The sequence below is a fragment of the Ahaetulla prasina genome, chromosome 2 (genome assembly GCF_028640845.1).
Source record: "Ahaetulla prasina isolate Xishuangbanna chromosome 2, ASM2864084v1, whole genome shotgun sequence".
NCBI classification, from domain to species: domain Eukaryota; kingdom Metazoa; phylum Chordata; class Lepidosauria; order Squamata; family Colubridae; genus Ahaetulla; species Ahaetulla prasina.
The window spans coordinates 16,149,599-16,167,254 of record NC_080540.1 but is presented as its reverse complement, the minus strand read 5'-3'; the positions used below and the strand labels follow the sequence as shown (position 1 = coordinate 16,167,254).

The 17,656-nt window shown below is 49.1% G+C and overlaps 1 protein-coding gene across 4 annotated transcripts in view; it reads left to right on the top strand.

The window, feature by feature from the left end:
• The window catches only part of DDAH2 (dimethylarginine dimethylaminohydrolase 2), a 52,179-nt gene that overhangs the window by 7,200 nt on the left and 27,323 nt on the right, over positions 1–17,656 (top strand). The window contains exon 3 of one of the 4 annotated variants that reach the window (XM_058167368.1): positions 12,153–12,252. The exons of the other annotated variants lie outside the window; for them this stretch is intronic. The gene's annotated coding sequence lies outside the window, so the exon portion shown is untranslated. The remainder of the gene's footprint in view (positions 1–12,152; positions 12,253–17,656) is intronic. 4 annotated transcript variants of the gene reach the window in all.

Genomic DNA, 17,656 nt, shown 5'->3' with positions numbered 1-17,656 from the left:
CTCACTCACCTTAAAAAAATCCTGACCAGAGATCTTTTTCTTGCCCTTGGGGGTTAAACCTGGAACCCGGTCCTCTGTGCATCCAACCTAGAAGTAAGGAGGTGTTTTCTGACAGTGAGAACAATTAATCGATGGAATAGCTTTATCGCCTGGAGTCGTGGTGCTTCCTCTGAAGGTTTTCAAAAATAATCTGGACAACCATTTGACCAGCATGGTATAAGGCCATGATGGCAAACCTATGGCATGCGTGCCAGAGTTGGCACGCAGAGCCCTCTGTGGGCACACGCGCCGTCGCCAGCTGCTTTTCTAGTTTCTGGTGCGTTGCACTTTGTGTGTGCCAGAGCCCCGGAAACCTGAAAGCCAGCTGGCCGATGCATATTTTTGTGCTGGAAACTAGAAGACCGGGTGGCCGGTGCACACATGCCTGTCAGCCAGCTGGTTTTCGAGTTTCTGGGGCTCTGGTGCGAGCACACGCCCATTCCTGTTTGGGCACTCTGTGCCGAAAAGGTTTGCCATCACTGGTAATAAGGTCCTCCTTGCCTCAAGCAGGAGGTTGAACGATGCCTGTCTAGGTGGCTCAGCGGCTAAGACGCTGAGCTTGTCGGTCAGAAACGTCGGCAGTTCGGCGGTTTGAATCCCTAGTCTAGGTCACCCTGCATGAGCGGAGGGTTGGACTAGATGACCTCTGAGGTCCCTTCCAACTCTGTTACTGTTTATTAACTAGAAGACTAGATGACCTTCGGGGGGGTCCCCTTCAAGCCCTGTGATTCTGTGTTCTGTGAGTTTATGGCCGCCTTTCCCCAATCTTGGTGGAGTGGATAACAGCTGGATAAACTCAGTGGGAGGAAGTTTCTCCTTCACCTTCTGCCTCCTTTATCAACCGCAAGACTGCTTAACATTCTCGGCACTTGCTTCACATTCTCATGTCAGAGACGTTGCTACATAGGAGATTCTCTTGAGAGCCGTGGGGCCATGTTTTGGGGCCTCTGTTCCCAAAACATTCATATTTATCTTATATTCTACAGAGGCTGTCATGGATGGGCTGTTCTCTGTGTTTGAGTCGGTTCATCCTGTTGTCTTCCTTTCCTTTCCTTCTGGGTTTTTCCGCGCCTCCCTCTTCCTCCAGCAATAAACTTTAAAGAGAAATATATATCGCAATTTTTTTTTTTTGTGCCTTAGTGCATCCTGGCTGCTCCCTTTAAACCAGAATTCTTTCTGCTCCATGAGGCCCAGTTTCCTTTTCTAAATAGTCCAGCTGTATGGTGACCACTCATACTCAACCCTGCTGACCTCCGATGGTGACTCCACAGTTCAGCTTGCAAGTGAGGAAAAAATGTGTGTGCGTGCAAGAAGTGTGGGCGGTGTGCAAGGCCTGTGGAGATGTCAAGATTCCTGGGGGTTTTTTTTGTTTTTTTTTTGCCTTTGCAATGAATCGGTTCTTTTGCCAAAACAGCTGAGTTGCAAAGCAAGCTCTTTTTGTGACTCTATTTTGTCTGGAAGGGGCCCACGAGACCGAGATAAGGGCCATTAGCCTTAGGAGGCCATTTCTGGGGCTGCTTCCTCCACTAATCTTCCCACGTTAACTGAAAACATACTTTTTTTTTTTAACCTTGTCTGTATATCATTGAATTTGGAGGAGAATCGATTTTTTAAAAAAACTTTAAGCCTTATGTGGCTGTAGGCATTTGTTTTGTTGTTGTTTTATTTCGCTGCTAAGTTGTTGTTCCTGATTTATTTCTTTTAAGTCAATTTGTACGGCTTCCCCCATTGCAATAGGGACTCTGGGCAGCTAATACAGGGTTAAAAACTCCAATGCAACAAAACAAGCTCACTATACAACAGGGTAGCCGAGTCATCATAAATAACTTCTCCATCTTTTTTTTTTTATTTGCATTTATATCCCGCCCTTCTCCGAAGACTCCGGGTGGCTTACACTATGTTAGCAATAATCTTCATTCTATTTGCATATTTATATACAAAGTCAACTTATTGCCCCCCAACAATCTGGGTCCTCATTTTACCTACCTTATAAAGGATGGAAGGCTGAGTCAACCTTGGGCCTGGTGGGACTAGAACCTGCAGTAATTGCAGGCAGCTGCTGTTAATAACAGACTGCATTAGCAGCCTGGGCCACAGAGGCCCTGGCCCCATCCTGACTTCCCCAGGTTTGGGAAAACAGCTAAACTTTGAAGACTTCATGAAAAGCCAGCAGAGTTGAAGCCACCCAGGTTCCAGAGGCGTAGGGGTTCCAGAGAGCAGGTATCTACCCAAAAGTCCTAATGAGATGACATTCCCTGATGAATGTACCTCTTTGATTGGATCTAATTCTTCTGCAGTGCTCACCACCATCGGGGATTGTAATGGACTACGAGAATAGCTTTGGAAGACAGGAGGAAGAGCAGCAGTCTAGCCCAGTATTTCTCAACTGTGGCAACTTTTAAGGTGCAGGGACTTCAGTTCCCACAATTCTCCAACCAGTGTGACTTTTGGGAGTTGAAATCCACATATCTTAAAGTTGCCAAGTTTGAGAAACACTAATCTAATGGGATGGGTGGGAAAGGACAAGGGTTATCCCCAGTGGTGGGATTCATTTTTTTTTTTACTACTGGTTCTGTGGGCGTGGCATGGTGGGTGTGGCATGGCTTGGTGGGTGTGGCTTGGTGGGCATGGCAAGGGAAGGATACTGTAAAATCCCCATTTCCTCCCAATCAGCTGGGATTCGGGAGGCAGAGAATAGATGGGGGCGGGGCCAGACAGAGGTGGTATTTACCAGTTCTCTGAACTCCTCAAAATTTCCGCAACCGGTTCTCCAGAACTGGTCAGAACCTGCTGAATACCACCTCTGGTGATCCCACAAATAACGTGGCTTGATGTCATGAATGGCTTTAAAAGTGACAAATAGCTTGTATTGCACCCAAAAGCATGATGGAGGTCAAAGAAGTTTGCACTGTGTCAATCTTTAGTTGAAGAAGAAAAAAAAACAGAATGCTTCCAGTGTTAAGTCTCCAATGCAATGCTTTCCCTGGCTCAGAAGTGAGCAGGAAGCAGCCACATCTTTTCAGCAATGCTAGTCAACTCCTGGGTCTTCTGGAGCTGCTGTTTAAGGCTACCCTGGTGCCCCAGACATGGCTGACACAGGAATTCTGGGAGTTGAAGTCCACAGGTTGTAAAATAGTCATAGTTGCCCACACCCCTGCTGTATCATGAATTGTTGAAATGGGCTGCATTTGCACAACAGGTTCATTCACCAAATATTGAACCAGGCTTGTCTGTGTCTTCAGGGTGACCTGAGTAGTACAAATTTGCACTATTCAGGTGACCCTGAGGACACAGACAAACCTCCGATTGGCTTCAAACGACCCTCAAAAAGGATGCAGATGACCAGCTGTCTGCAAGGAATGGCTTTCTCAGCTAGCATTTTTATCCCTGCCTTTGAAACAGACGATTCCATCTTCCCTCCAAAGGAGCTGTGCGAATACACCAACGGTGTTTTTTTTAAAACCAGGCTTAGTGAAAATCATCCCGATTATAGTCTTATTTAGCTCACAAAGATTATGCAAACCATGGCTTGCTGCAGGGACGACCAGCATAGGAAGGGTTTCAGTTCCCAGTTAGTCTTTTTTCCCCCCAAACCAATAAAAGCCAAGGCTGTTGCTTTCATTGGAAACAGAAGAAAAAAAACAACCCTCTTATTTTAACTAGGTGTTTAAATCATTCAATTAATCTCACTGCATAAAAGTTCCGATGGATAAAAGCGTCCATCGGTTCTTTTTTTAAAGAAACAATTCTTGTCGCTTAAAAAATGGGCACGCCCCCTTGCTGCTCTCTACAACGAGACACGTGTCATCTTTTGACGTGCTTCTAGTTATTTTATTTTTAAGGGGACCCCAAAAGAATAAATAAATCAAGATGTCTCTTTTTAATAGGTAGCTTTTAAACGGGTTAAAGGTTTTTTTTGTTTTTTGTAAAAGAAAACCTGGACCGATTGCCTGACTCATGACCAGCCTGGTGAAAGCATTTTGCAAGTGTAGCACTCTCTGTGTGAAACACTGCGTTTTGAGGGATAATTTTCACAGCTTTCACTGTCTGTCGGCAGCCGCCACGCCTCGTAGGAACCACCACATATTTTGCCTGCTAACAAAGCATTCTGACCGCCGAGTGGTTGAACAAAAGACAGCTTGTCCTACTGAAGGCTGAGAAACTGTTCCCTCTTGCAATTCTCCGTTAGCATTAATACTGGCAAAGACTTATTTATTTTTCCCTTGTTGACCTAACCCTAACACAGCAAATAGCAGAATTTATGGCTGATCCTTGTCCTTTTGCTTGGCCAAATATGCAGTGGGTGTCAAATATGCTTGCGCTTTGGAATGTTAGGTCAGCCACAAGGCCTTTCTTAACCGAGCAATTATTAAGGCTCTTCAGGATAGAAACTGGTGAGACCCTGAGTTCTAATCCCAACCCCTCCTTTGGCACAAAGCCAGTAGGGGGAACCTTGGGCCAGCCGCTTTCGCTCAACCTCAGGAAGGAAGCGATGGGAAACCACTTCTGAAAAACCTTGCCAAGAAAAGGTTGTCCAGGTCAGTGGTGGGATTTTGTGAGCGTGGCTTGGTGGGCATGGCATGGCTTGGTGGGCGTGGCTTGGTGGGCATGGCAGGGGAAGGATACTGTTAAAATCCCCATTTCCTCCCGATCAGCTGGGACTCAGGAGGCAGAGAATAGATGAGGGCGGGGCCAGTCAGAGGTGATATTTACCGATTCTCTGAACTACTAAAAATTTCCGCTACTGGTTCTCCGGAACTGGTCAGAACCTGCTGAATACCACCTCTGCTCCAGGTAGCCTCCGAGAATTGGACGGCATTGAACGGAAGAAAAAAACAAATAAGCCCGAGGTACAAATCAATGGAGATTCTTAGTCATCCAGGTCATGGTTGCCCCAAAGGTGTTTTTTCAGGCGGCAACTGGACTTCTTTTGTTTTTTCTTGAAGATGTTTCGCTTTTCATCCAAGAAGCTTCTTCAGCTCCGACTTAACGGTAGGGAATGGCAGGATCCTTCTATTCGTCACCATCCAGTCAGAGCTGAAGAATGGTTCTCCCAAAGGTGCTTTTTCCCAAGTGGCAACTGGACTTTCTGATTTTTCTTCGAAGACGTTTCGCTTCTCATCCAAGAAGCTTCTGATAGCTGAAGAAGCTTCTTGGATGAGAAGCGACACGTCTTCAAAGAAAAACCAGAAAGTCCAGTTGCCTCTTGAAAAAGCACCTTGGATGGCCTGGATCCATGGCCAGGATGACTCAGGATCTCCATAAATATTTAGCGATACTTCCACAAGATACTTTCATGCTACCATCAGGGGTGGGCTGCTGGGGGTTTGCGGGGGTTCAGGAGAACCTCTAGCTAAGATTCTGTGCAGTTCAGAGAACCCCCCAAATCCAACTCCCGGCTGGCCCCGTCTACCCCACCCCTCCCAGGAGTCCCCACACGGCCTGTTTTGGATGCAGGTAAGTGCAGGACTCAGGAAGGCCGGAAATGGGCCCGTTTCCGGCCTCCAGAGCCTGGGGAGGCTGTTTTCGCCATCCTGGAGGCTCGAGTAAAGCCTCCAGAGCCCAGGGACGGCAAAAACGCCCCTGCCCCGCCGTGGTGCAGGAGGCCAACTAGGCCACACCCACTATGGTGACACCCACCCAGCAACTGGGAAGACATCCCTTGCTAAAATTTTTGAAGCTCACGCCTGGTTACCATACTTTCCATTTCCCTGGTTTTGATTCAGTTCGCAAATGAATCTGATTCTGGTAATGAAGTGTACCTGACAATGATCAAAGCTGTTTTGGCTGTTTTTGTATATGGTATTTCCAAGCAGGGTTGAAATTCTGTGGAGTTAATTTGCTATAGACCAGTGATGGCTAACCTTTTTGCCGTTGTGTGCCAAAAGCGGGGGTGGTGGTGGTAGGATTAGGGTCCCATAATTCTATGCGCCCCGCCTCACCATGCATGCGTGTGGAACCCCTCTGCACTCTCCCCGCTTTTGGCACATGATGCCCCGGTGGGCCCAGAAGGCCTGTTTTTCACTGTCCCCAGGCTCCAGAGCAGGGGTGAAATGCTTCTGGATTGGACCGGATCGTGCAATCCAATAGCGATCGTGGCCGGTAGTTCGGCGATCCGGTAGCGATGGTGTTGTGACCCAGGTTCCTGGACCCAGACTCCTGGACTCGGATGATTCAGAAAATGAGGGAGAAGACCTGGCAAGCCCTGCTTCTCTTGAGCCCTCTCCCTCCCTGGCACCCACTCAGAGGGAGGGGCCGGCGGGGCCTGATTCTCCCGGGCTTTCTTCTGATTTGGCAACGCCCCAAGAACAGTTTTGGAGGGACGCAAGGTTACGAAGGCTTGATCGGCGTGCGCAGCAGCGGAAGAGTTGGGACAAAGCCAAGTCATAATTGTCATGCAGTGACATCTGCAGAGACTATAAATAGGAGGCGGGACTTCCTGGTTTTTTGTCTTGGACAAAGCAATGAATTTGGCGCAAGCTAATTCATGGAGGGAAGAATATATTCGTGAGTAATTCTGGCCTTATCTATAATTTCCTCGTTATCTCCAGAAACTTGGCAGGCCCGTGGGTAGACGTGGCCAGGACATGTATCTATGTAAATAAAAGGGGGAAAAAAGGAAGGCCTCTGACGGACTCTTTGCTGGGAGTATTGGGGGAAGGGAAACAGAACATTTTGTCCAAGACCTGACTAAAACATCTTCCACCAAAGATGGACCAGCAGCAGGTACAGCAGCAGTTAGAGCAGCTACAAGCGGCTAATCAACAGCTCCAGCAGCAAGTGGCTCACTTGGCAGGCCAACTTGCTGCCAGGAATGTGCCTGCAGCCCCCCATCCTCCCACCTCCTCCTCGCCGCAAGTGCCCGATAACCGAGCCGGATAAGTTTTCTGGGCAGCCTGAGATGTTCCCGACCTTCTTGGGACAGTGCCAGCTCTACATGGCTATGAGGCCAGAGGATTTCCCAGACGACCGGGCTAAGGTGGCCTTCGTGATTAACCTTCTTCCGGCTCGGCTGCTCGATGGGCCACGCCCTCTTGCTCCAGGACAGCCCCTGCTGGCGGACCAACAGCGTTTTGGCAGCACCTCGCACCATGTATGAGGACCCGTTCGAATGCTGACGGCAACCAGGCGCCTTAAGGAACTCCGTCAAGGGAAACGCCCCTGCAGGAGTACATCGCGAATTTCGTCTTTTGTGCCAGGACTCTGACTGGAATGATGCAGCGCTGGTGGGCGTTCAGGAGGGACTCTCAGAGGAATTGCAAGACGAGCTGGCCAGCGTGGGCGCCGCGGACCCTCGACAACTTGGTGCCCTTTGTCTCCGCCTCGATGCCCGTCTGCAACGGCGACCGTCCCGTCGCACCCCGGGACCCTCCGTCGACATCTGCACCCCACTTCCTGCACCACCAGCACCCAGGGTCGCCCCACGTTTTGTAACCGCTGCGGAAGAGCCCATGGAGTTGGGAGCGCCAGACCTCGCCTAACAGCCCAGGAGCGGAACCGAGGCGCCAAGGGGATTGTGCCTGTACTGTGGGGAGCCCGCCACTTCGCCGCTTCTTGCCCCAGAAAGCGAAGTGGGGCACGACGCCGTCCCCGAATCACAGCGTGACCAATCGGAAGCGGAGCAGGCCCGACCTCGGGAAACCCTAGGTCGGGCACGCATTAAGCCCCCACTGGACGCTATGGAAGTAGACTCTGGGCCCCTCGGCATCTGATTCTGGACACACGGATATGGTTGGGGAACCAGTCGGACGGGCTCCAGGCGCATGCGCTGGTGGACTCAGGGCCACAACAAACTTTATGGACCAGGCCTTTGTGACCCAGTTTGCGGTCCCGTGGTTCCGTGGACCCTCCGATGCGGATAGAGACAATTGATGGACGAGAACTGGTGTCCGACCCCATTAAATTTGCCACCCAGCCTTTGCGCCTGGCTATTGGGGACCATGAGGAGGCGATCCAGTTTTATGTCACGGCGGACCTTCATTTTCCCTTGGTCCTTGGGTTGGCCTGGCTTGGACCCACGATCCTCAGGTGGCCTGGTCGCGAACGCCATCTCTTTCCCGAGTCTGCAGTGCGTCGATCACATCCGCCACACCTGTGCCGGCCAGAACGTCCCCACCGCTGCCATCACCTTGCCTCCTGAGCTGACGGACTTCGCCGACGTGTTCAGCGAGAAGGAGGCGGACCGACTACCCCCGCATCGGCCCTACGATTGCCCCATGGACCTTCTGCCCAACGCACCACTGCCTGTGGGACGCCTGTATTCCATGTCGGAGCCCGAGTTGGCCGCCCTCAGGGACTTCCTGGACAAAAACCTGGCCCGAGGGTTCATCCGGCCTTCAAAGTCCCCTCTCTCGGCCCCGGTCCTCTTTGTGAAGAAGAAGACAGGGGACTTGCGCCTATGCTGTGATTACCGCCGGCTAAACGCCATTACGGTGCGGAATCGCTACCCCCTGCCGCTCATCCCGGAGCTACTGGAAAGGTTGCGGAGGCCACGATCTTCACCAAGCTCGATCTCCGGGGCCTACAACCTGGTGCGGATACGAGAAGGAGACGAATGGAAGACGGCATTCGGCACCGATACGGACACTACGAATACACTGTCATGCCATTTGGGTTGACCAATGCTCCCGCCGTTTTCAGCACTTCATGAACGACGTGTTCCGAGACATGTTGGATCGGTTCGTGGTTATCTACCTGACGACATCCTGATTTACTCCCGGTCCAGGAAAGCCACCTTCGACACGTCAGTCTGGTTCTGCAACGCTATGGAGCAACAACTCAATGCGAAACTGGAGAAATGCGTCTTCTTCCGGACTTCCATAGAATTCCTCGGGCATATCATCTCGCCCGAGGGCATAGCCATGGACCCATGTAAAGTAGAAGCTTTGTGTAGCTGGGAAGCCCCTCGTCGGGTGAAGGATGTTCAGCGCCTACTGGGCTTCGCCAACTACTACCGGACCTTCATCCCCGGCTTCGCCACACTGGCAGCTCCACTTACCCAGCTCCTCAGGAAGAAGGTTGCATTCTGGTGGGGTCCCCCGCAGCAAGAAGCATTCACAGCCCTCAAGAAAGCCTTCGTCACGGAACCCGTCCTGAGGCATCCCGACCCGCTCCGGCCTTTTGTGGTGGAAACGGACGCGTCCAATGTGGCTCTGGGAGCGGTGCTGCTACAGGCTCCGACGAATGGCGGCACACTTTTTCCCTGCGCTTACTACTCCCGGAAACTCAACCTTCCGAGCGCAACTACACTATCTGGGAAAAGAGTTGCTGGCTATCAAGGCTGCATTCGAGGCTTGGCGACACCATCTGGAGGGCCCGACATCAGGTGGAGGTCCGAACGACCATCGGAATCTCGAGCACCTCACCACAGCTCGGAAGTTGAACCAGCGGCAGATCCGTGGTCGTTGTTTTGCCCGGTTCAACTTCCGCGTGACCTACATTCCCAGCGGTCACAACCGGAGGGCGGATGCCCTGTCCCAAGCCAGAGTACCTCTGCGCCAAGGACCCCTTCCTCCACGGACAGTGCTGCGGCAGAAGCCTTGGCCGCAGCACGGAGCCAGTGGACTTGCGGGCCCAGGTGCGAGGCGCAGCGCCAGGACGCCTGGTCGCAGCAAAGGAGAGCGGAGGTGGGCCCCACGCCTCCTTGGACCTTGGAGGAGGACTTACTCAAGTTTGGGCGATTATATGTGCCCACAGGACCACTCCGAGCCCTCGTCATGACCCAGTGCCACGACAACCCTGCAGCAGGACATTTTGGGTTCTTCAAGACCCTCCACCTGGTGACACGGACCTTTTGGTGGCCCAGTGCGGCATGATATACATGCCTACGTGACATCCTGCGTGCCGTGCCGGCAAGCCAAGACCGCCACGGGGCCCCTCCCGGCTCCTCCAGCCCTTGCCGACACCCGACAGACCCTGGGGGCGATCTCTATGGATTTCCTGACAGACCTGCCGCCGTCCTCTGGGTTCACCACGGTGCTGGTGGTGGTGGACATGCTCACCAAGATGGCACACTTCATCCCATGCCGCGGACTGCCCACAGCCGCAAAACGCCCGCCTCTTTCTGCAGCACATCTTCCGCCTCCATGGTCTACCGGACAGGGTGGTTTCGGACCGCTGGAGTTCAGTTCACAGCCCGCTTCTGGAAGAGCCTGATGGCGCGTTGGAGGTGCAGGTATGTCTGTCGTCATCGCACCATCCGGAGACCGACGGGGTACAGAGAAGGTCATCGGTATACTGGAACAGTATCTCCGTTGCTTCATCAACCAGCAACAGGACAACTGGGCGACTACCTGTCCCTGGCGGAGTTTGCTTTTAACAACTCTCAGCACACCTCTACTCAGATGACCCGTTCTTTGCCAATGTGGGTACCATCCGCGGCTCTTCCCTCTGGCACCACCGGACTCTCCTGTTCCCGAAACGCAGACCTTCCTGACGGAATTGCATGCGGTCCAACAGTTGGTACGTCAGCAGCTGAATCGGGCAAAGGAGGACTACAAACGGTCCACCGACCGCTCCCGACGGGCAACGCCCCCGCTGGCAGTTGGAGACCGGGTGTGGCTCTCCACCAAACACCTCCCGTCCGACCGCCCGGTAAAGAAGTTGGACCACCGATTCATCGGCCCGTTCCCTGTCGAGGCAGTCATCAACCCGGTAGCCTACCGACTGACCCTGCCACGATCCATGCGGATCCACCCCGTTTTTCACCGGTCCCTTCTGGTTCCTGAGGCCACACCGAGTCCCCTTCGGTGCCCAACAGCACCCGTCACTGTCGCTGAGGACGGATCGGAGGAATACGAAGTCCACAGCGTACGAGACTCTCGCTGGCTAAAGGGTCGTTTCCAATATTTGATCGCGTGGAAGGGATACGGGACTGATTTCTCCTGGGTAGATGCCTCCGACGTTCATGCCCCTGACCTGGTGCAGGCCTTCCATGAGCAGAACCCAGCCCGACCGCATCCCGATCGTCAGCCCCGGGGGAAGGGCCCTGCGGTGAGGGATAGTGTTGTGACCCAGGTTCCTGGACCCAGACTCCTGGACTCGGATGATTCAGAAAATGAGGGAGAAGACCTGGCAAGCCCTGCTTCTCTTGAGCCCTCTCCCTCCCTGGCACCCACTCAGAGGGAGGGGCCGGCGGGGCCTGATTCTCCCGGGCTTTCTTCTGATTTGGCAACGCCCCAAGAACAGTTTTGGAGGGACGCAAGATTACGAAGGCTTGATCGGCGTGCGCAGCAGCGGAAGAGTTGGGACAAAGCCAAGTCATAATTGTCATGCAGTGACATCTGCAGAGACTATAAATAGGAGGCGGGACTTCCTGGTTTTTTGTCTCGGACAAAACAATGAATTTGGCGCAAGCTAATTCATGGAGGGAAGAATATATTCGTGAGTAATTCTGGCCTTATCTATAATTTCCTCGTTATCTCCAGAAACTTGGCAGGCCCGTGGGTAGACGTGGCCAGGACATGTATCTATGTAAATAAAAGGAAAAAAAAGGAAGGCCTCTGACGGACTCTTTGCTGGGAGTATTGGGGGAAGGGAAACAGAACAGATGGTGGAGCAAAGGTCCGCCCACTCACCCGGGTGTCATTACTTCCTGGTTTTAACCAGGAAGTAATGTGTTTTTTACCTTCTGTGCATGTGCACTTCCGAACCCATAAGGAAGGTAAGTAAATTTCACCCCTGCTCCAGAGCCTTTCTAGGAGGCTGGGGAGGGCGAAAACGGCCGTCCCGTCCCCCCAGAGGTCCTCCAGAGGCCGGAAACAGCCTTTTTCCTGACTTCCAATGGGCCTAGAAGGCCCGAAAATCAGCTGGCCAGCACATGCATGCGCGCCTGAGCTGAGTTCCCATGCTCACCGATATGGCTCTGCATGCCACCTGTGGGATGCATGCCATAGATTCGCCATCACGGCTATAGACTGTTAGGAACTGTCTGTTCTAGGGTGTTTGTTTTGGTCCCATGTCTTCCCTCTGTCCTCCCACTCCTGCCCCAACCCTCATTTCAATGACAGCAAATGCCCAATAATGGAAACATTCTGGCTGTCGAAGGATTTGGGGGTTGAGGGCTCACCTCTTGCCCCCTTCCTTACAGGCTGCCCTTTGTGCTTTACTCCTAGCTCATAGCAAGAGTTGCCTAGCTTTTCAAGAACAAAGAATTGAATCAAGAGTTTCCAGTGTTTTCTTGGTTGGCTGAATAAAGGAAAAGAGGAGGAACACGTAAGCTACAAACTATGCTTTTAGGACTGTGTGTGAATGCAAGGAGAAAGTTAAAAAAAAACAAAGTGTTCTGCATGAGATGAATTTCTGGTTGGACAATGTTGAGAACTGCTCATACTGAAGTCAATCTGTCCCCTTTTCCTCTTCCAGCAAAATAGAACAAGGAGGTTTTTAACCCGGCTAAATTCAACGCTCCATCTATCAATGCAATAAGCCCTTTCATTCCGTATCTTGTTTAAAAATTAATTTTCATTAACTTTCAGACAGTTCGGGAATATAGGGATTAAAGGAGTGTGTTCGTTAATTGGACGGTTGACACAGAGAAGCAATTAACTTAATCCATTGATTAACTCGGGGGAAACCGGGGAAGGAATTAGCCAACTTCAGTTGTATCTTTCAGTGGATGAACTTGACCCTCTTGAAGCTGCCGGAGAAAATTAGCTGAGCAGAAATTGCTCTCAGGAAGAAGAAATTAATTCAAAAAAATATGGGTGAACGTGAAGTAAACCGGCCAATTCTTTTTGCTTAGTGTTCAAATGAATTTCCTTTGGTTCTAGAGGCTGGAGAGAATGTATAATTGCAGGATTATGCGGGTGGGATTTGTATAAATGCGAGTGTGTAATTAAACTAGTCAATATTTCCCATTTTGTGAAATATTGACGATACGGCCTTGATGTATGCTGGATGGCTGTAGATCAGGGGTGGGTTCTACTTATCTTTACTACCAATTCACATCGTGCCCACGCGCGAGCATGCGCAGAAGAGTTCTGATGATGTTTGGGTCAGTGGGCGGAGCCTCCCGCCTGTTTTACTACTGGTTCTATAGAACCGGTCCGAACTGGGGGCAACCCACCACTGCTGTAGAATCAGGATAGATCTAAAATAACATCGCGGAATGGCTGTTCTGCAAAACTGGAGAGAATGAATGAATGAACGAACGAACGAACGAACGAATGAATGAACGAACACCGCAAAAATGAACACAACTCATCAGATGGTCCACAAAATGAGTATTTTGTGATCAGGATCTTTAGAGAAGACAACAATGGAGTCGGGTTTTTTTTTAGGTGGAGGTAGTCTATGAATACATTACTGGGACATCTTGATTGATTGGTTGCTTGTGATCTTGTTAGTGCACTTGAGTGGGCAGTTGCCATAGAAAGCTCATCCTAGATGAGCTAATTAAGCCCTCGCCAGGTGATGCTTTATTTTCCTGGGGGGCCTGCGAGGGGGGTGTTGGCTGGTTGTTTGTGCTGATTCCCTGAAGCTAGGGTCACCACAATACCAGAAAGAAGTTGAGGGTCTAGAAAGCATGCAAAGAAGAGCAACAGTTGATTAGAGCACTGGAGACTGTAACATGATGAATGGTTGAAGGAACTCGGTATGTCTAGTTTAACTAAGAGAAGGACTAGGGGTGACATCGAATGGAGTAGAATTCTTTACTGGCCAAATGTGATTGGACACACAAGGTATGTGTCTTTGGTGCATAAGCTCGCAGTGTACATAAAAGATATAACTGATAAATCATGATCCTAGCCATCATAAATACATGAATCATGAGATACAAAACTTAGTGATACATAGGATACTAAATAAGCAATAAAAATCATACTAGGAAACTAAATAAAACAATATAAATTGTAAAGATGCTGTCAGGGTTCCCACGGATACCCTAAATAAATCATGAGCCTCAAGCCAAGCTTCAAAAGAAATCCAGTTATTTATTAGGAGCTTCATGTCGGCATGTTGGCAAGTGAAGCCGGCTCTAACCTCATGTATTTTATACCCCAATCATGATCCTGATTCCCCACTTCCCCCAGAGTGTGTCATCAATCACATTCGCCAATGGAGCAATTTCTCGGGTTGTAGAGACCACTCCCCTCCGGCCGCTGTGGGTAACTCTGGGAGACAACCTTGAGAGAGATAAGTCTGGAATGAGCATCTGTCTTTGGCTGCTGTGCTGTTTCATCGATTTCCCATCCCACCTTGCCTATGGCAACTCGAGAGCAGGCCTGGGATGCTTTGCGAGTTGACAGATACAAGCAACAAGGTTACAGTCATAAGTAGAAAAGGAGATAGGAAGGATGAGAAGAATAATAGTAATACAGTCTTTAGTAAATAGTTTGACAGTATTGTGGGGATTACTTGTTTAGCAGAGTGATGACCTGGGGGGAAAAACTGTCCTTGATATCATGATATCAATGATATGAATATTTGAGTTGCTGTCATAGAGAAGACGGGCTCAACCTACTCTTTAAAAGACTCGAGGGCAGAACAGGAAGTAATGGCTAGAAGATTATAAAAGAGAGATCCAATCTAGAAATAACGATAAATTTCATGACAATGTGAACAATTAATCAATGGAACAGCTTTCCTCCAGAAGTTGTGGGCGTGCCTTCTCTCTCTGGGTTTTTAAGAAGAGATCGGACAGATCTCTTAAACCTTGTTTGACAGGTTTAAGAGCCTCTTGCTTGAGCAGGGGGTTAGACTACTAGACTTCCAAGGTCTCTTCCAACTCTTATTCACATTCTGTCTTTTATTCCCCTCCATAATAACAGAAGCAGAGTAGAATCAGTGAAAAGCAGGCTTGAAAACTTACACTGTTGACCATTCTCCTAACATCTCCCTAACCCCTGTCCCGATGCTGAATTTCTGTTGCTAAGGAAGGCAGTTGTTAAAGAAGTGTGTTTTGGCCCATTCTGTGACCTTTCTTGCTGCAGTTGTTAAATGAATCCTTGCAGTTGTTAAGGTAGAAACATGGTTGTTAAGTGAATCTGGCTTCCCCGTTGATTTTGCTGGTCAGAAGGTCACAAAAGGGGATCACGTGACCCTGGGACACTGCAACCGTCATAAATACATGCGGTTGCTACAATGGTTGTAAGTGTGAAAAACGGTCATAAGTCACTTTTTTCCAGTGCTGTTTTTAATTTTGAATGGTCATCAAACAAATAGAATAGAATAGAGTAGGTAGGATAGAGGAGGGTAGGGTAGGATAGGATAGAATAGAGTAGGGTAAGGTAGGGTAGGATAAGATAGGGTAGGGAAGGGTGGGGTAGGGTAGGATAGGATAGAATAGGGTAAGGTAGGGTAGGATAGAATAGGATAGAATAGGGTAGGGTAGGGTAGGATAGGGTGGGGTGGGGTGGGGTAGGGTAGGGTAGGGTAGGATAGGATAGAATAGGATAGGATAGGATAGGAAAGAGTTGAGTAGTATATGGTAGGATAGGATACAGTAGGGTAAAGTAGAATAGAATAGGATAGGATAGGGTAGGGTAGAATGGAATGGAATGGAATGGAACGGAACCTTATTGTCACTTTAAATGTGCACTAATCAGCAAACATTAAAATGAAATTTTATTGCATTCACTCTCAAAAAATATCCATTATGCATATACTCCCAAACATACATATATGACATAGATATATATATGGTTATAAGTCAATGATTACTGTAAACAAATAAGGCAAAACTAATTGTCTACGGAGATTCTCAGTCATCCAGGTCATGGTTGTCCCAAAGGTGCTTTTTCAAGAGGTTGAAGAACCTTCTTGGATGAGAAGCGAAACGTCTTCAAAGAAAAACCAGAAAGTCCAGTTGCCTCTTGAAAAAAACACCTTTGGGACAAATAAGGCAAAACTTTCAACAGCTATAATTAGCTTCCTGTAACCAAGAGTATTGAGCTCTGCCCCAAGGAGAGGCAGACCTTTGCAACGTATCTACTGCTGCAACATTCATCAGACCAGGTTTGAATAATCTGCATAAATTGTTCTAATCCTACTCGACTCAGAGGATGAGAAGAGTATTTTTGGGTTGTGAAAGTCGTGCGTGTTGTTGACCCGCTGAGATTTGTACCGAGCCTCCCAAGGTTGCCTGGCATTGCCTGCCTGCTGTGTCTTGGAATGTGTTCTCCTAAGTTGTCATTTTAAAAAAATGGATGGGATATTTGGCTGACATTTTTTTTGTCTTTGGAAGCAAACTATTCCAGTGGAATAGTTAAGGCCTGACGCCAGCTCTCTAGCTGAGGATTTCTTAAATCTCAGCAACTTTAAGATGTGTAGACAGGGGCGCTATTCAGCAGGTTCTGACAGGTTCTGGAGAACCGGTAGCGGAAATTTTGAGTAGTTCAGAGAACCAGCAAATGCCACCTCTGGCTGGTCCCAGAGTGTGGTGGGAATGGAGATTTTGCAATATCCTTCCTCTGGAGTGGGGTGGGAATGGAGATTTTGCAGTATCCTTCCCCTGCCACGCCCACCAAGCTATGCCCACCAAGCCACACCATGCCTACCAAGCCACACCCACAGAACCGACAGAAAAAAAATTTGAATTCCACCACTGTGTGTTAACTACAACTCCCAGAATTATTCCAGCCACCATGGCTGGTTGAGGAAATCTGGGAGTTGAAGTTCACTCACCGTAAGGTCCACACATGACGTCCACACTTCCTAAGGTTGTTGAGGTTGGGAGAAACCCTGAGCTAGTTTTCTGTCCGATCAATTGGATGATGTTTATAAATTGGCAGTCTCTCCCATGGGCAGGTCATTGATCCTTCATTGGCTTCTTTTGCAAATAGGAATCTAATTGGTTTGATAGGTGCAAACTTCTGGTATTATTGATTGGCCTTTTGAAGTTTGTAACTGGTGAGATTATTGATCTGGAGTTGAATGAGCTCTAAACTTCCCCCTTCCTGAAGACATCTGCTGAAGGAGATGGGGAAAGCAATTTGCATTCTTCTCAACTTTGCTATCTCACGGCCTTTGCCGGGTGGGAGATGAACACATCAACACAATGATTAGGGGACTGGAGGCTAAAACATATGAAGAACGATTGCAGGAACTGGGTATGTCTAGTTTAATGAAAAGAAGGACTAGGGGAGACATAATAGCAGTGTTCCAATATCTCAGGGGTTGCCACAAAGAAGAAACTATTCTCCAAAGCACTTGAGGGTAGAATAAGAAGCAATGGGTGGAAACTAATCAAGGAGAGAAGCAACTTAAAACTAAGGAGAAATTTCCTGACAGTTAGAACCAGTAATCAGTGGAACAACTTACCTGCAGAAGTTGTGAATGCTCCAACACTGGAAGTTTTAAAGAAGAGGTTGGATAACCATTTGTCTGAAATGGTGTAGGGTTTCCTGCCTAAGCAAGGGGGTTGGACTAGAAGACCTCCAAGGTCCCTTCCAATCTGTTATTCTATTCTATTCTAACATCACTCCCAGCTCTTGAGAAATTTCCTAGTTGCTAGAGAATGGGCCAAGTCCATTTCGCCAAAAATATATCAGTGTGGTCACATAGTTCAAGTCAATAAGAAGATGCTAGAACTCAGTTCTTGGGAAATCTTGAGAAATGTAAAGTCCTAAACTTGGAGTAAAATATCTTGAGTAAATGGCCTAGGATTGAAAGATCT